This window comes from Perna viridis, chromosome 14, assembly GCF_037379345.1.
Source record: "Perna viridis isolate PV_CMFRI_1.1 ecotype Kerala chromosome 14, ASM3737934v1, whole genome shotgun sequence".
NCBI lineage: Eukaryota > Metazoa > Mollusca > Bivalvia > Mytilida > Mytilidae > Perna > Perna viridis.
The window spans coordinates 30,100,647-30,120,700 of record NC_142458.1 but is presented as its reverse complement, the minus strand read 5'-3'; the positions used below and the strand labels follow the sequence as shown (position 1 = coordinate 30,120,700).

At 31.2% G+C, this 20,054-nt stretch overlaps 2 long non-coding RNA genes across 4 annotated transcripts; both read right to left on the bottom strand.

Annotated features, from left to right (window-relative positions):
- Positions 1-8,043: 8,043 nt before the first annotated feature.
- Positions 8,044-14,624, bottom strand: LOC148598945 (uncharacterized). Of its 2 annotated transcripts, XR_015918599.1 has the most exons (16): positions 13,960-14,624; positions 13,800-13,868; positions 13,494-13,563; positions 13,350-13,411; positions 12,884-12,952; positions 12,581-12,652; positions 12,426-12,495; positions 12,271-12,339; positions 11,965-12,036; positions 11,810-11,879; positions 11,655-11,723; positions 11,199-11,418; positions 11,033-11,107; positions 10,486-10,708; positions 9,194-9,329; positions 8,044-8,630 (listed from the first exon to the last, which is right to left on the bottom strand). It is a non-coding gene; the product is annotated as an uncharacterized LOC148598945 (long non-coding RNA). The 2 variants fall into 2 exon arrangements; XR_015918600.1 differs by lacking the exons at positions 13,350-13,411; positions 13,494-13,563; positions 13,800-13,868; positions 13,960-14,624 and adding an exon at positions 13,040-13,127.
- A 49-nt stretch (positions 14,625-14,673) lies between these two features.
- Positions 14,674-18,678, bottom strand: LOC148598944 (uncharacterized). Of its 2 annotated transcripts, XR_015918598.1 has the most exons (4): positions 18,353-18,678; positions 17,921-18,116; positions 15,341-15,712; positions 14,674-14,944 (listed from the first exon to the last, which is right to left on the bottom strand). It is a non-coding gene; the product is annotated as an uncharacterized LOC148598944 (long non-coding RNA). The 2 variants fall into 2 exon arrangements; XR_015918597.1 differs by lacking the exon at positions 14,674-14,944 and having other exon boundaries at positions 14,982-15,712.
- Between the last annotated feature and the right edge of the window lie 1,376 nt (positions 18,679-20,054).

Here is a 20,054-nt window from a genome sequence, read left to right as displayed (position 1 = left end):
AAAAATAAAATTATGTAGCCTTTTTTGGGATGTATCATATTTTTTAAATTTTGCATGATTCTTACAAAGACAGCTACTTAAAAAAGTGCTTGTCGTATTTCACTGAAACTTTGCAGATTCATTCACTATGTATATAGGAAGGTAATAGTGTAGTTACTTATTTGTTCAAGGACAAAAAAGGACTCTAGGGTACCGACCACCAATTCAACCAATAAGCATTTGGATTGTATGCAGAAATTACCCCCTGTTCCTCATAGCGCTGTGAATGAAGTTCTCATTTTACTTCAAATATTAAAAGGAAAAACATTTCTGTACATTTTATAAGTGCATTTTTCTTCTGCTGTAAAGCCTAATTTCCATAGTGATTTTTAAATATACCCCTCTCTTGTGGAAACATGCTATTTATACACTCTTCACTTCCAGTGACCAGTCTTGCATTTGAAGTTTGCTAACCCCACATGCCATTCTGAGGATTGTGAGCTGACATGTAGAATCATGCTGATGTATAGTCTTCTGCAGGTTAAAGTTAAGGTAAAGTCCAGAGAAGCCATTGAATGTTGTGAAATTAGCACTGAAGTTTATGGGAAGTGGAAAGTGGTTTTAGCCTTAAACTCCTCTAGGAATTTTGAGCAATTTCATTGGATGGCATACACATGAAGGAATATCATTGCTGTCAGAGAACTCCAAATGGAGATTTTTACATGTAACCTTGTAAGCACAACTTCCTAAAATGCTCAAGGGATTTTACAGAAAATGTGATCTCTGCAGAAGTTTCCATTTACATTGTATTGGTTGTAAGTTGTACGAAAACTCCTTATTAAATAGTTTAAATAGTTATTACCCAAGTTAAAAACCAAAACAGGGTTTTTTGTTTGTTTTGGTTTTTAACTTGCAATGTGGTAATCGTAACTGATAGAATATAGTTTTCATTATTGAAATAATCCTTATGCTAAGGCCTACGAAAATCCTTATAGGCTGCAGATTGTGACAATTTCTTTTTACAGTTGTTGCCCCTGATACACGAAAATGGTGATTTTTTTTTAGCTTTAAGCTTATAATAGATAGAAGTTAACATTCATTTCTTGAAATGGTCCTTATGACAAGGCCTACAAAATTCCTTGTAGGGTCCAAGTTGAGTGACAACTCGTTTTTGGAGTTATTGACCTTAAAACCCGGAAAATGTTCAATTTTTGCATTTTTTGTTTTTTAAATGATCCATAAGTAGGTTTTGTAACAATTCCTCAGTACAGCTCTGCAATAAAATCAGGCAGAAGCCTGTAAGTAAAAGTGTAAATGAAGGTTCCCCACTGGAGACATTAACACTTCAATATTGGTGATATCTTACTATAGAAAAGTAAGTAAAAATTTTCCCACCAGAATTCTAACACTAGAACCAGTCAAAAAATATTTCCCGATATATAGCAGATCCGAAAAATAAACATAGGAAGAGTTGATTTTAGAATATAACAAATGTACCAGGGTACATTCATTAACAATTGATTGATATGATGAATCATCCCCTGCCTGGTTTTCAGACAGAACCATACTTAGGAGTTATTGCCCTCTGTTGTCTGGTTAAATTTTTCATCTCCAGAATGTATTTCCATTTCTTTATCAGGAACCTACTTTTTTCTGCCATAGGGTTTGACTTTAATAATAGCACGTGTAGTATTATGATTCAATTCCAAAGTAGTTGTGTAAGTTTTCACAAGAGGGGTTGTCCAGCAACTCGCAGATTTCAGAAAATAATTCAATTAAAAAATCATTATCTTAAAAAACTTGAGTCTGCAGTTCAATTACTAAATAAACTGAATGGTATTTGATGTGATCCTCAAAATGCAAAAACCACAAAATGATATGCCTAAACTGACTGCAAGGATATTCCATGTTTCCTGTTAATAAATCTCCACTTATCAATGATGAAACTGGTCTGTAGAGGAGGTCTAAGCTGATCTACTCATCAATGATGAAACTGGTCTGTAGAGGAGGTCTAAGCTGATCTACTCATCAATGATGAAACTGGTCTGTAGAAGAGGTCTAAGCTGATCTACTCATCAATGATAGAACTGGTCTGTAGAGGAGGTTTAAGCTGATCTACTCATCAATGATAGAACTGGTCTGTAGAGGAGGTTTAAGCTGATCTACTCATCAATGATACAACTGGACTGTGGAGAAGGTCTAAGCTGATCTACTCATCAATGATAGAATTGGTCTGTAGACAAGGTCTTAGAGAAATGGTTCATGACATTGTTGAAATGTCTTGTGTTTGAGAATACAGTTTCACCTGATGAAGATGATAAAAAAAACTTACATCAGAATGAATCTGCAATACCACTTACAAGACGATAATGTTAAGGCCTGGATGGAAGAAGCAGAAACCAAAAGGGGGGGTATCAAGTAACAATTGAGAAAAGAAAAAATCAATTTGAATTCATCATTACTCACGATATAATGTTAACCTTTTAAATGAACCTTTTCCTATCTGGCAAGGTGATGAAAATTCTATTTGCTCAAATTGAAATATAGGTTGTCCTTTTAAAAGTATATGAGTGTTAAAAAATGAATAAAATTTGGTTATCCTATAGGAACGTATAATTTAATTTTTACTTGTCCAAATGATGGTTCACTTTTAGCAGCTAATAGGCCAACCTTAAATGTCCCTATTACTGATGAAGAATAAATGAGTTTTGATGTATCCTGAAAAATCCATTTTAGGGTAAGGATATATGGAAATTGGTCTTTCAATCCACATTGCTTTTAAGTACAGCTCTTTCTTACCTGATCAAAGGTGACAGGAATGTTGTATATAGTGAAGATGTGCAGTAATTGGGAATAGGTATTTTTGTGAGATCACAATAGTTTTAGTTTCTTGTCAATTTAGCAAGCAAGCAATCAGGATTTACTCATCTAAACCTGAAAGGAACTTTGTGACTGTTGTCATTACTTTAACATTCCACTTATCTGAAACTGTTCAATACCAAATTTGGACAATGCATTAAAATGCTTCACAGGGAGCAGATTGATATAACCTCTGTCAAATACTGAACAATCAGGCAAGTATGAAAACACCATTCAAGCTGGATAGTTCTTCAGCTTTGAAGTTTGATGGAAATACAATATTTGACACAGGATAAGAGTATGACCAGAATTAAACCATGAAGTGGTCTTTTTTGTCTCTTATTCATAAACAATGAAGGTGACAACCCTCATAATCAATCAAACCCTACTTCGCCTTAACATCAATATTGTCTTTGTATAATGACTTTCCTGATATGTGATATTATGTGGCTCCCAATTCCTAAAGGGTTCAAGTCATAACCCCTTATAGCAAACACCAACCCCACCTTTTTGTGGTATAATTTCAAAGAAATCTGCTAATAGTAAAGTTATTGTCAGGAAAATGCTTGTTTCTGGCCCCTACAAAAATGACCTTTTTAAAGTTGTATCCATTTTAACTACGAAAAATTACTGTTTGACCAGTTTCCCGAACTATTTTTTTAAACACTGATGACATTGAAGTTATTTTTTTTGCACACAGGTGTATATTGATGAGTTATGGATCAGTAATTTTTGATGGAGTTGTGTCCTTTGAACTTAGAAAAGTTCATTTTTGTTTTCATGACTTTTCTACACACCTTTAAATATTGATCAGATGTTTGGTATGCAGATTTATATTGATGAGTTACACACAGAGGTTAAGTTCTCTTCTGGTTTACCAATTTTTGATGGAGCGCTGACTATACTGGTGGGGGCATTATGGTGTTGTGCCAACACATCTAGTTTAGAATGACCTATCATAGCAAGAACTACATTTGAACACAACAAAAAAGTAAGGGTAGTCCATTTGTGACATGAATCAATATCTTAAAAACTGTAAATTGCAACAATACCGTAAGGTCATTAATGTTTGTTGGATAGAATATTAGAGTTATTGCCCTTGGAACACAAAAAAATACCTGATCTCTGTAGGTTATTTTCTTTTTAATAAAGGTTACATGATGGTGCATTTGTTGTGTTTCATCATATCAGTCAGGGGGCGGATCCACGATTTAAGAAAAATTGCTTGTGGTTAATTTTTTGAAATATTCTTCTAGAGTGGGTGCAATGTAGATAACTTTTGTTGTAAAATTAGCAAGATATTAAAATTTCAACCTAAAACTGTCTAAATCTACCCCTGGCAATCCATGCTTTTTCTTGTAGATAAAAACTGATAACAATGATTATTTTTGGCAATTTGTACTTAAAAGGTGATAAGAAAAAAGTAGCTCCCACCCTCCCCATAGAAACATGCTACTTTACAAAAAAACCCAATTTATTTGTAGTAAGGCAGAAGTTCATTATCTTCTATGCCTAACACTTGATTTTTATGTTTAAATATAAATTAAAATGTTGTTTTTGCATAACTCTATGCTTATACCATTTCTTAATCACTAAGCAAGTCTATACATTGCTAAAAATATTTAACTACAGTATGGCTCCTTATGTGTTGATATCAGAGAAAGAACTACATGTATTAAAATTGTCTACTACAATTTTGTGTAGGAATTCATGAATGGCTCAGACATAACAGTATTATATTGTGGTTAATCAAAAATAGTGACTTAAAATAATCTTTCTGTTCTTATTCTTACAAATATAAGATCTATATGGCCTCCTTTTGGCCATTTGGAATCAAATCATTTTTAACAGAGCTAAATACATGTCTCAAGTTCCTTTTGTTATGCTAAAAACAGAGGGGTGGCAGATTCCAATATACCCTCCCCCCCAACTTATATATGTGCAAAATATAAAAAGGAAATGAAAGGATGTGATATAACAATATCATCAGATTTTTTATTCAGTTTTTGGCTTATTTAAGGATGAAGGGAAGACATAATGGTAGTGAATAAATTCCGTATTAAATTTTCATTCAAGAGGTAAAGTACAAAAATATTTCTCTTTATATAAACTCAGTGAAGAAAAAAAAATATTTTGATATTTTTTATCTTTTTTAACATTAATCCACGCTTTGCACAAACCACTCCTTAGTTTGAACAATTTATAATTGTATCCACATTTCAATCATACATCTTTACCTAACATTGCAAAAAGTTACCTGATTGATGATTGTAGATTTACATCCAATGGTAGACCTTACATTTGTTGTAGGACAAGAACTTTACCAACAGACCCTGCTTTGTAATAGCCTGGCATGCTGAGTGGAATTTCATTAGGCTTGCTCACAGAAGGTACAATTTGCATGTAGGCAAACAAAACTATTTTGACTCAAAACTATCCATGTCCTGGATGCATAGTACAGTCAAACACAAATCCCAAGATGGGCATGCCAGGTGTATGCCCCCTAAAATTGAGGGGAAAAGATCTACCTTCTAAGTCTTTTTGCCTTGCTTTGCTTCAGATTTAATTCTAACACTTAACACTCCCACCCTATTTTAAATGCTGGATTCCCCCGGCAGTGACTACAAATTGTAAAATCCAAAGTTACAACAATTTTGTTTGGTATATAGAGGTACCCCTACCCAACCACTTCAGTCAAAACTAGAGAGGAAAACAGTACAAGTGATCATTTGAAAGAAGATATCTAAGCACTCCCTCCAACAGAAGCATAAAAACCTGTTCCGAAAATTTCCATTATGCACCACCAAAAAATTACCAAATTGATCAGTAAAACAGTAAGTAGATGATCTATGAACCTGAACAAGAGGCTCCCAAGGGCCTGAATCACTCACTTGTTTGAGTTTTGCCTTTCAAGTTATCCAACAATTTTGACTCGAGAAGACTTCCGTAGGACTTATCTTAAAGATCATTTCACCAATTGAAAGTTTCCTTCTATCTATCATAGTTCTAAAGGTATTGGCTGAAAACTAAAAAAAAGTCATTTTTTCTCCCCTTTCAAGGACAATAACTCTTAAAAGGAGTCATCTGACAACTTTTATCCTTGTACTTTTGTAGGTCTTTAAATGAAGATCATTTCAGCTATTTGAAAGAATTAGGTTTAACCTAACGGTTTTGGAGAAATATGCAAAAAACATTTGTATGACCCCTATGTTCTTTTTTTAGTAACAGCAGCTATTGTTTTTGAAGGATATAAAATCCCTGCATCAGTTCTAGGCAGGATACCCAAAGAAACATTCATACCGAGTTTAGTTCTTATTGGTTTAGTAGTTTCAAAGGAAAAGAGTTTAGAAAAATTGTTAACGACGACAGACGTCAAATGATGGCAATAGCTCACATGGCTTATGGCCAGGTGAGCTAAAAAGGGTTGCATAGTACAAGCCAGCACGCATATACAGTATCCAAAATATCTAAGCAATCCATCTAATAGAAGCTGTTACCAAAATTTCCAATATGTACACTCTAAAAATGCTAAGTTGGTAATTTAACAGGAAGAAGACATGTGACACATCCTGAAAGGGGAAACACAGTACAAGTCACCATGTAAAATCAACATACCAATCTAAGCTGAGGTATCTTCTATGAACAGACAAGGTAATGGCAATATAGCCTCTGCCTCATAATGAGTAAAATGCAAAATCAGCTTTTGTAATAAAATCTCTGTGAAATTTGCAATAAATTCCATTCAGTAATGTAGGGGTTGCAGGTAAGAAATATGAACACCACCGAGTGATAAAATGGAAGTAGACAATGGTATGTATACAGGTAGTACCATATATATACAGGTCACTGCAGAAAATTTTATGTCATTTTGTGGAATAAAGCTATATATAGACAAGCTAATCTAGCAGTTTTTTTTCTTATCTAAAGTATACATTTTTCAAAACCTCACATTTTGGAGATCCATGAAAATGATGAATATTTTTTTTACATTTTGTAATAAAAATATGTAACTATGGTAAAATTTGTTGAAGGCACTAAAAGTATAAAAAAAAAGTTGTTTAATTTTACCATCAAGCACTTCATATTTAACTTCTAAGAGTGAAGCAGCTATGGTATTGTTACCAAATCAAATCAAACCAAAGTGAATACATTTTATTAAAAGTTGGCAAGTAAAATAACAATACAGTATCAATGATATTATAACTGATATTTAGTGAGTTATATATACAGTGCATGCATATAATGTGACAGTAAACAAAATGAAACAATGGCAAACATTTATAAATATGATGAAGACAAATAAAGCATAAATAGCACTAAAAGAAACTTTTGTACAGCAAAATTGCAGCATTACAAAAGAAGCCCCCCCCCAAAAAAAAAATAAAATAAAATAAAATAAAATAAAATAAAATAACAAAAATAAACAAAAACCATTATAAATAATTTTAGGTGCACTGCAATAAAATGTCTGTTAAAGTTTCATTTAATTCCATTAAGAGATGTAGGAGGAGTAACAGATAAGAGATGGGTACCCCTGTGTCCCCAATTTTGAGGAAGAACAAGTTCATGTGACTAATATGAAACCTATACTTTGGATCAAAATATAAATAAAAACCATGTAAATGCACAAAGAAAATAAGCAATAAGGATACTGTTAAAGTTTCATAAAATTACATTTGGTGGCATAGTAAGGGTGTTGGCCGTGTGGTGGGTACCCTTCTGTGTAACGGGAGGAAGGAAGGAAGGATGGGAGGATGGAGATTCTTAATGCTTTATAACCTCACTTGCAAGTAGAGGTTCAACACAAGTTCATAAATGCCCCAATAAAATCTAAACAATTCAAACTAGAAATACTGTGAACAAGATCACAAATAGAAGTACTTTCAATTCATAGACACCAATTTTCGTTGATTAAGGAAAAAATTATTAAGTTCATTAATTTTTGAATTCATGGTTTTTAGATTTTCAGTATACACATTAAAAAAATCTCTTTTTTTGCTGGAAACTATATGTAATGGGTTTACCTTCCCACATAAACCACGAAAATTGATACCTCTTGAATAATAGTACTTTCACATTGTAGCCCTGGTTCATATAGACTTAAAATAAAAAACACTTGTAGAATTATCCTCCTTCAGAACCATTCAACAGTCATTATGTTCCTTAATGCACATGGAAGGTTGGTTGCCACATGCAGATTTGGAGTTCACTTACAAGAAATGGGGATAGTTTGATGGATGGGTGGACCGATAAACACAGAGGGTGATTCCCACAAACTTTGTAAAATGGAGGCTGGGATTATCATGAGGAATCCAATAAAAAAAAAAAAAAAAAAAAAAAAAAAAACTGAAATCAGACCTCGAATGGAAAACTTAATTTTTTAGGGTGTAGCCCCTTTGACCCTGAAACTTGAAAACCCTTTTACTCCAAAATGGTTAAAGATTAAACCCCTTTTTTCTTAAACAGAATTTCTAAAGGAACATATTGACATCTGAACCATAAAGACTGAATCAAAAATAAACTTTTCCAATAAATTTTTTATGGTAAACCTATTTTCCCCTGTTTAGCCCCTAATTTTCAAAAGATTTACTCATGTCATCACAATTAATAAAAGTTAACAGACGCCAAGGGAGATAACAGGGCAATACCATTATACCATCCAAACATTTTTTTGCGGTTGTATAAAAATCAAATTCATCAAAACAATCTCTCCTTCCTCACTTTGGCCTTTTCTATATAAACCTTTGACATCATCATGCCTGAAAAGCTTTCTTTCTGGGATTGTTCATAAGCTACAATATAAAAAAAATATTTTGTTTACAAAAGAAAAAATATCGTGAAAATACTATTGTTCATGGGGTACCAATCTTCATGGATTTCGTGGGTAAGCCAAATCATGAATTTTAATTCCCAATGAAAAGGAGATTTAAATTGATGTGTAAAGTCAAAACCTCCAAACCACGAATTCAAGAATCCACTAACTTGTATTTCTTCTCTAATCCATGAAAATTGGAATCCACGAATTAAAGTACTTTCACAGTTTTACATGAATTCAAATGAAAGCTTAATTGAATAAAATCCTTAATCAATGTAAGTAAGTACATGGTAAATGTTTTTGTGATAATTATTTTGTGGCTCAAAAATTTTTTCATGGTGCATGGATTTGTGAACTTCATAAAAGCATCTTAGTAGCCATTTTTTGTTCTCAACCCCATTTTGACTTGTGGTTTCTTTGCTTCTATGAATTTAACACCCTTTTGTACTTGTACTTTTGATTCAGAATGAAGGAAAGAAGAATAATCCAATATACACTCAGACCATACAGCACATGTTTAAAATAGGTGTTTACACATACCTATTGGTGAACTAGTTCTACCGGTATCTGAGCCATTATTTTTCCAAACAGTCACATGTCTACTGATGCCTAATGTCTAAGATATCCCCCTTGTTCTACTGCAAGTTGTCTCCCTCTCACTTGAGATTTGTTTGTGCTGTAAGTACAATGTTATTTAGTGTTAGTACTTCATGTGAATGGTTGAATTAGATCAACAGATTTGATTGAATCAAGAACCAGTTTCTGAGCGACTTGGACTTCAACATAAAGTTTTGTTGTTCTTAAATCACAAAAAGAAGTTGACTTTAGATATAAGCAAACAGTATTAACCATAAGCATTTAAGATAAATGTAGTCATACATTCCCAGCCACAACAAAAGTTTGAAAGTCCTCTGGCAATACAAAAAAGTTACGTGGAGGTACAATACTGATACAATTATTTCTTTGTAACAAAGGTACGAATTATTTCTACGGTTTAATAGGCTACACATCCACAAAGACAACAGCAGATTGAACAATATCCATTCAGTGAGATGATGTACTAACTACGGCGCCTAACAATCCTACAAAATTTGATTCATTGACTGTTGGGGTTTTACGCCCATACAAAATTTGAAAAAAAAAAATTTCCATACGCAGAAAACAAAAAACATAAAACTAATATTAAAGAAGAATGTGTCAAGCATTTTTTGGGTAAAAAAATTAGGAAATCAGGAAATAATGTTCATAAAAATCAGAAGATTATCAGTAATTTTTTTTACATAAAAAGTAATGTAATAATACAAAACTCCATGAAAACGGCTGCCTTCCACCCCTCTAAGTAAGGGCTGCCTTCCACCCCTCGAAGTAAGGGCTGCCTTCCACCCCTCTAGGTAATAGTTGCCTTCCACCCCTCTAAGTAAGGACTGCCTTCCACCCCCCTAAGTAAGGGCCGCCTTCCACCCCTCTAAGTAAGAGCTCTCAAGAAATGTAGCAATTTGAGAAGCAACTCTTTGAAAGAAGTTGGAACACTCATCAAAATACTTAAAAAATGATATATAGTCACAATTTGAATGTAAAACAGCAACCCGATGAATACACAACCTCATTCTTCACAATATACATTCAGTTTTATTTGTATAACACTATGAAATATGTAAATATTTTATCAATTTTTTTTGGTGGTGCAAAGATTCAAAATCAGGAGTTATCAGGAGTTTCTCTGGAAAATTGCTCAAAATCAGGAAAAAATGAAGAATATTTAGGAAAATCAGGAGTCATTTGACTGCATTAAAATATTACAGTTGACCTTAAAATTATACAAAAACACTAACCAAAATATGTTTTCAATCCTTTATCTGACTGACTTTGAGATCTAAGGGCCAATGGTAGCCATTCTTTTACCTACAAAATGTAAAACAATGAAGGTAAAATATGAAAGAAAAACAAAGTTGGCCTTAAAATAATACAAATATACTAACCTAAAAATATATATAAAATCCCTTTTTCTGTCTGTCTTTGAGATATAAGAGCCAATATAATTTCTGTCAATATCACCTACAAAATATAATTAAAAATTGTTTCTAGTAAAAATCTATCAAATCCTTTTTCTGTCTTCCTCTGTTTTCTAAGGGTCCACTGTCAGAGAAATTTATCTACAAAATGAAATATTATCTTTTTAAATACATAAAAGAAAAGAAGATGGCCCTATAAATTTTACGAAAAGTACAGTAACCAGAAAATCTATCAGATCTTTTTCCTCTATCTCTGCTTTCTAAGGGTTCATGGAGACAAAATTTACCTACAAAATTAAAAAAAATTTTTTCTATTATAACATATAAGAAACAAAATTGACCATATAAATTTTACAAAAATACTAACTAGAAAATCTATCAAGAAATCCTTTTTTGTCTTTTCTCTGTTTTCCATGGGTCCGCAGTCGTAAAAATTTTATACCTACAAAATTTGAAAAATCTTTTTAAGTAAAATATATAAGATATAATATATAAATATATTAAGGCCCTATAAATTTTACAAATACACTAACCAAAAATCCATCAAATTCTTTTCTGTCTATCACTGTTTTCTAAGGGTTCATGGAGACAAAATTCACCTACAAAATAAAAAAAAAATTCGTTTCTATTATAACATATAAGAAACAAAATTGACCATATAAATTTTACAAAAATACTAACCAGAAAATCGATCAAAAAATCCTTTTCTGTCTTTTCTCTGTTTTCCACGGGCCCACTGTCAGACAAATTTACCTACAAAATAAAATATTATCTATCTTTTTAAGTAAAACATAAAAGAAAAGAAGATGGTCCTATAAATTTTACGAAAGTATACTAACCAGAAAATCTATCAGATCTTTTTTCTGTCTATCTCTGTTTTCCTACGGCTCATGGAGACAAAATTTACCTGCAAACTTTTAAAAAATCTTCTCTATTATAACATATAAGAAACAAAATTGGCCATATAAATTTTAAGAAAAAATACTGACCAGAAAATCTATCAAATTCTTTTCTGTCTATCTCAGTTTTCAACGGCCCCACTGTCAGAGGAAACTTACCTACAAAATAAAATAAAAAATCTTTCTTTTCAGAGAATCACACAAGAAACAAAATTGGCCCTATAATTTTTTACAAAAATACTAACCAGAAAATTTATCAAATTCTTTTCTGTCTTTTCTCAGTTTTCCATGGGCCCACTGTCAGAGGAAATTTACCTACAAAATAAAATAAAAAATCTTTTGTTTTAGTGAATCACAAAAGAAACAATATTGGCCCTATAAATTTTACAAAAATACTAACCAGAAAATCGATCAAAAAATCCTTTTCTGTCTTTTCTCTGTTTTCCACAGACCCACTGTCAGACAAATTTACCTACAAAATAAAATATTATCTATCTTTTTAAGTAAAACATAAAAGAAAAGAAGATGGTCCTATAAATTTTACGAAAGTATACTAACCAGAAAATCTATCAGATCTTTTTTCTGTCTATCTCTGTTTTCCTACGGCTCATGGAGACAAAATTTACCTGCAAACTTTTAAAAAATCTTTTCTATTATAACATATAAGAAACAAAATTGTCCCTATGAATTTTACTAATATACTAACCAGAAAATCTATCAAATTCTTTTCTGTCTATCTCAGTTTTCAACGGCCCCACTGTCAGAGGAAACTTACCTACAAAATAAAATAAAAAATCTTTCTTTTCAGAGAATCACACAAGAAACAAAATTGGCCCTATAATTTTTTACAAAAATACTAACCAGAAAATTTATCAAATTCTTTTCTGTCTTTTCTCAGTTTTCCATGGGCCCACTGTCAGAGGAAATTTACCTACAAAATAAAATAAAAAATCTTTTGTTTTAGTGAATCACAAAAGAAACAATATTGGCCCTATAAATTTTACAAAAATACTAACCAGAAAATCGATCAAAAAATCCTTTTCTGTCTTTTCTCTGTTTTCCACGGACCCACTGTCAGACAAATTTACCTACAAAATAAAATATTATCTTTTTAAGTAAAACATAAAAGAAAAAGAAGATGGTCCTATAGATTTTACAAAAGTATACTAACCAGAAAATCTATCAGATCTTTTTTCTGTCTATCTCTGTTTTCCTACGGCTCATGGAGACAAAATTTACCTGCAAACTTTTAAAAAATCTTTTCTATTTATACATATAAGAAACAAAATTGGCCATATAAATTTTACTATAATACTTACCAGAAAATCTATCAAATTCTTTTCTGTCTATCTCAGTTTTCAACGGTCCCACTGTCAGAGGAAATTTACCTACAAAATAAAATAAAAAATCTTTCTTTTCAGAGAATCACAAAAAAAAACAAAATTGGCCCTATAATTTTTTACAAAAATACTAACCAGAAAATTTATCAAATTCTTTTCTGTCTTTTCTCAGTTTTTCATGGGGCCACTGTCAGAGGAAATTTACCTACAAAATAAAATAAAAAATCTTTTTTTTTTTAGTGAATCACAAAAGAAACAATATTGGCCCTATAAATTTTACAAAAATACTAACCAGAAAATCTATCAAAAAATCCTTTTCTGTCTTTTCTCTGTTTTCCACGGGCCCCCAGTTGGAAAAATTTTATACCTACAAATTTGAAAAATCTTTTTAAGTAAAATATATAAGAAAAGAATAAGGCCCTATAAATTTTACAAAAATACTAACCAGTAGTCCATCAAATTCTTTTCTTTCTATCTTTTCTAAGGGTTCATGGAGACAAAATTTACCTACAAAATAAAATAAAATCTTTTCTATTATAACATATAAGAAACAAAATTGACCATATAAATTTTAAGAAAAAATACTAACCAGAAAATCTATCAAATTCTTTTCTGTCTTTTCTCAGTTTTCCAAGGGCCCACTATCAGAGGAAATTTACCTACAAAATAAAATAAAAAATCTTTTTCAGTGAATCACAAAAGTAACAAAATTGGCCCTATAATTTTTTATAAAAATACTAACCAGAAAATCTATCAAATTCTTTTCTGTCTTTTCTCAGTTTTCCAAGGGCCCACTGTAGGAAAACATTTTTACCTACAAAATTAAAAATGTTTTTTTTTAGTAAAACATTCAAGAAACAAAATTGGCCCTATAAATTTTTACAAAAATACTAACCAGGAAATCTATCAAATCCTTTTTCTGCCTTTCTCTGTTTTCCATGGGTGCAATGTAAGAGGAAATTACCTACAAAATAAAATAAAAAATCTTTTTTTTTTTTTTCAGTGAATCACAAAAGAAACAAATTTTGCGCTATAAATTTTACAAAGATACTAACCAGAAAATCTATCGAATTCTTTTCTTTTTTTTTTCGGTTTTGCAAGGGCCCACTGTCAGAAAAATTTTTTACCTACAAAATTAATTTTTTTTTTTTAGTAAAACATTAAAGAAACAAAATTGGCCCTATAAATTTTATGAAAATATTAATCAGAAAATCTATCCAATTCTTTTTTGTCTTTTCTCAGTTTTCCATGGGCCCACTGTCAGAGGAAATTTACCTACAAAATAAAATAAAAAATCTTTTCTTTCAGTGAATCACAAAAGAAACAAAATTGGCCCTATAAATTTTTACAAAAATATTAACCAGGAAATCTATCAAATTCTTTTTCTGCCTTTCTCTGTTTTCCACGGGTGCAATGTAAGAGGAAATTTACCTACAAAATAAAGTAAAAAATCTTTTTTTTTCAGTGAATCACAAAAGAAACAAATTTTGCCCTATAAATTTTACAAAAATACTAACCAGAAAATCTATCAAATTCTCTTTTATCTTTTCTCAGTTTTCCACGGGCCCACTCTCAGATAAATTTTTTACCTACAAATTATTTTTTTTTTTTAAGTAAAACATTAAAGAAACAAAATAGACCCTATAAATTTTATGAAAATACTTATCAGAAAATCTATCAAATTTTTTCTGTCATTTCGCATTTTTCCACAGGCCCACTGTCAGAGGAAATTTACCTACAAAATAAAATAAAAAATCTTTTTCAGTGAATCACAAAAGTAACAAAATTGGCCCTATAATTTTTTATAAAAATACTAACCAGAAAATCTATCAAATTCTTTTCTGTCTTTTCTCAGTTTTCCAAGGGCCCACTGTAGGAAAACATTTTTACCTACAAAATTAAAAATGTTTTTTTTTAGTAAAACATTCAAGAAACAAAATTGGCCCTATAAATTTTTACAAAAATACTAACCAGGAAATCTATCAAATCCTTTTTCTGCCTTTCTCTGTTTTCCATGGGTGCAATGTAAGAGGAAATTACCTACAAAATAAAATAAAAAATCTTTTTTTTTTTTTTCAGTGAATCACAAAAGAAACAAATTTTGCGCTATAAATTTTACAAAGATACTAACCAGAAAATCTATCGAATTCTTTTCTTTTTTTTTTCGGTTTTGCAAGGGCCCACTGTCAGAAAAATTTTTTACCTACAAAATTAATTTTTTTTTTTAGTAAAACATTAAAGAAACAAAATTGGCCCTATAAATTTTATGAAAATATTAATCAGAAAATCTATCCAATTCTTTTTTGTCTTTTCTCAGTTTTCCATGGGCCCACTGTCAGAGGAAATTTACCTACAAAATAAAATAAAAAATCTTTTCTTTCAGTGAATCACAAAAGAAACAAAATTGGCCCTATAAATTTTTACAAAAATATTAACCAGGAAATCTATCAAATTCTTTTTCTGCCTTTCTCTGTTTTCCACGGGTGCAATGTAAGAGGAAATTTACCTACAAAATAAAGTAAAAAATCTTTTTTTTTCAGTGAATCACAAAAGAAACAAATTTTGCCCTATAAATTTTACAAAAATACTAACCAGAAAATCTATCAAATTCTCTTTTATCTTTTCTCAGTTTTCCACGGGCCCACTCTCAGATAAATTTTTTACCTACAAATTATTTTTTTTTTTAGTAAAACATTAAAGAAACAAAATAGACCCTATAAATTTTATGAAAATACTTATCAGAAAATCTATCAAATTTTTTCTGTCATTTCGCATTTTTCCACAGGCCCACTGTCAGAGGAAATTTACCTACAAAATAAAATAAAAAATCTTTTTTTTCAGTGAATCACAAAAGAAACAAAATTGGCCCTATAATTTTTATGAAAATACAAGTCAGAATATCTATCAAATTTTTTTTTCTCTCTAGGCCTTTGTTTTTATTATTTTTAGTTTTATGAATTTAGCAATTTGGAAAAAAAAAAAAAATGACTTTTGTTCCTTTTTAATTTTTTTTCCGACCAACTCGGGGCTCTGCTGTTTCAAAAAAATAAAAGGTTAAAGGTTATTGGCTATATCTTTCATAGTCTTAATCTTTATTGAGCTTGAAAGACAGCAGTTTTTACGGTAAAAACCATGTTGTTTAAAGTTTGTTTTGAATACTTAGAAGCGAAGAGACTGAAGGTAGAACGGTACTATTTATTTCTCATAGGCGACAATAGTGAAACTTTTGAAAAATTCACACCTTTAATACACAAAAGAACTTGAGATAAAGGATACTACAGACACTGTAAAGTCAGCCTCAAATCTTGATCTACACTTAGAAATCGATGGTAAAGGAAAACTATTGACCAAACTTTACGACAAACGTGATGACTTTTCAGTCAGAATTGTCAACTTCCCTTTCATCTGTGGCAACATTCCTTCGGCACCTGCGTATGGAGTGTTCATATCACAACTCATACGTTATGCAGACTTTTTGTATCGTGCTAGAACTCTAACAAATAGGCTTCTGGAACAGGGTTACCTTGCTACAAAATTGAAGTCATCACTACAGAAGTTTTATGGTCGTCATCATGAACTCGTGGGTCGTTATGGTGTATCCATCTGCACCATGAAAACTGATTTATTCAATGGGTCATAGTTTTCCTTTCCTTGTTTGTCTACCCCGGACTTGACTTTTTATGAGCAACTTGGCAGGTGTTTCTAGAAAAGCAAAGGACGCTTACCCTACCGGTGCATCTAGTCCATGCTCCCAGTTTTTAGTGGAGTCCGAGTTGCTCATTTGCTTTTGTTACTTTGTATGTATGATTTTAGTTACTTTATGTTCTTTGTTGTGTATGTCTGTTTTCCATGTCTGGTCTTTGTCCCTGGATTACATTCTTTTGATTACCGCTATAACCTTGGTTCCCTTGATTACCCTTTAAAACAATGACGGAGCTATAAACTGACTTTTTTTCCAGTAGTATCTTCATTTCTATAACTAAAATTGTGATCAAAGTCCTAGCAAAACCGTCTCAATTCTTTGGTATCTTAAGCATATGATGTTTGGGATTGAAGTTCCCCCCTTTTTCTGCAAAAGGCACATAAATTTTAAAAATTCATAATATTTATATAAAATGGTTTTCACAAAATAAAATGCAATTTTTAAAAAGTATTATTATGTTAGAGCCTGGAATTATTAAAACATTTTGGGTATCAGCAAAATTTGTCCAATCATAGTGTTCGGAAGTATTTACTTAAGTAGGGTACACAAAAGGCCAACCTAAAATAATGAGAAATAGTACCGTTTTACCTGAACAGCAAGCACAGGAAAGATGCATTCATAGTTCTGCATCATTGTGTTTGATCCTGGTCTTAAAACAATTAAAAACAAATTTATAAAGGCCCAAACTGATTCCACGACAGGCCAGGCTATATCTGACGAATTAGATCCGGATCTATTAATAGAAAAAAATATATGGAAATAGTGATTACATTCATGGACAGGGCTACACTACGATTCGTTCCTGATTTGCCTGTGGGAGTGATGAGTGAAATGGGGTATAAATACCTATACATTTATTGTTTGGAAAATAATAAAAAGAATGATCAACTCTATTTTTGTTTAATATTTAGGAAAAAGTGGAAAAAAAGAGGCAGGTCCAAGAACCTTGAGGGCAGAATATCAACACATTATTTTAAAATGATTGAAAAACAATGTCAGACAGAAAGAAAACAACATAATTTCAAATGCACAAATTCAACTTATTTTGTCTTAAAACCATATTAAATAAGTTCAGAAAAGTAAAAAAAAAAAAGAAGAAAATCTAAAAAAAAATTATAAATTTTTTTTTTTCGTCTTCCCACTCATGACTTCGGGAATTATTTCGTAAAACTAAAAATTAAAAAACAATGGCCCTATCTCTGTTTTCTAAGGGTTCATGGAGACAAAATTTACCTACAAAATAAAATAAAATCTTTTCTATTATAACATATAAGAAACAAAATTGACCATATAAATTTTACAAAAATACTAACCAGAAAATCTATCAAATTCTTTTCTGTCTTTCTCTGTCTTCCACGAGCCTTCAAAATTTAAAAAATCTTTTTAAGTAAAATGTACAAGAAAAGAATAACACCATATAAATTTTATAAAAATACTAACCAGAAAATTTATCAAATCTTTTTTTCTGTCTTTTCTGTTTTCTACGGGCCCACTGCCAGAGAAATTTATCTACAAAATAAAATAATAGCTTTTTAAGTAAAACATAAGAAAAAAGAAGATAGCCCTATACATTTTACAGAAGTATACTGACCAGAAAATATATCAGATCTTTTTTCTGTCTATTTTTTTCTGTTTTTTCTTACAGTTATTGTTGACAAAATTTACCTACAAAATTTTAAAAAATCTTTTCTATTGTAACATATATGAAACAAAATTGGCCCTATAAATTTTACAAAAATACTAACCAGAAAATTTATCCAATTCTTTTTCTGTCTTTCTGTCTTCCACGGGCCCACTGTCAGAGGAAATTTACCGACAAAATATAAAAAAATCTTTTAAGTGAAACATAAAAGAAAAGAATAATGCCCTATAAATTTTACAAAAATACTTATCAGAAAATCTATCAAATCCTTTTTCTGTCTTTCAATCTGTGAGTTGGTTTACTAGTGATACCCCTGCTTTTAAGGATATCTGGAACATAAACAAAGTCCTCGTTCTTACAGGAAGTTATTGTCAATTTTTTCTGGAAATGAATCCTATCATTTGGCATGCCTACAAGGTGTTAGAATTTAAAAATAGTTGTTATCAAATTTTTCCAAAAATGTATCTCACCATATGGCATACCTACAGGAAAAATGTTTCAAAATATCAAGCTGATAAAAAAAACAATGAAAATTTTAAACTTTCAAAAACTTTTTGAAAATGAATCCAACAATATGGCATACCTACCGTTCCATGGAAAATATTTTAAAACTTTAAGCCGCTGTGGTGAGCAGTGGTTGAGAAAACTGTGACGAAAAAGTGTTTCTGAAATATAGTCACAGGTGAAACAGTAAACCACCTATCACTAGGAGCTGGAGTTTGATAAGGAATACAATAAAAAATAAATAATTAGAGTGGGAAAAAAACTACAATTCTACACGGTTTTAATAAATGACCTATTTTTACCCTTATGGTCTGGTATGGGCCACAAAGTCAAAATTATGGAGGAACATTTCTTTAGTAGAAAGTAAAATCAGATCAGAATTTCAGAACAATTGGTCAAGCACAACACAAGAAGGTAGACCTAGGGTAAGGGACACAAATCTTACAAATCATTTGAATGTTTGTATACAGCATTTTACATAAATCTCATATAAGCATCTAAGTAACTTGGACTGATTTAATTCTGTTACAAATAAAACCTTGATATACTTGAGTGAAATTGAGTATGATACTAACATAACACTGTTTTCAAGAGTTATGACCCTTACCCTAGGCATACCTCCTTAATTTATTCCCAGAGGACAACAGATAAAAATCAAGCCCCAGCTCCACAAAACTAAATCTTTACTGTTTGTGACATCATTAATTTCAAAGACTTTGATTAGGGTTTCCAAGGAAGTTAAGAATATTCTATTACAGTACTAAAATTGTTCCGGACTGTTGCAAGATACTAGAAATTAATTAAGAATTCCAAATGGTAGCATGGTCACCAATCCAGCATTTTCAGAGGAGTTAAATCAAGTAAGCGTCACTTAATGATTTAACATAGGAAAACAATGCAAGTCCCATAACTTCTGTTACTTCACCAATCAGTAAGATCTACAATGTATTGTGCCTACTAATAATCCTACAAAATTTGAACAAAATCCACCCATCAGTGTCACTATAGGGTACACTGCAGGGAAACATTCCAAGTCCGATAACTCTCGTAAAATTGTCATATTAAAATGTCAGTATGGTGAACTATAAGCATGGTGCCTCACAATCCTAAAAAAATGAAATAAGTCCATTCTGCAGTTTCTACAAGTGTGATTGACAGATGGACAAATGGACAGACAGACAAACACCAATACTTTGTCCCAATTTCTCTGTCAGAGGTAAGGGAAAGATGGATGGATAAGTGGGATTTCACTACTTCTGTTTGGTGAAGTATATATTTTGCAAGTCTAAAATGACTACTAC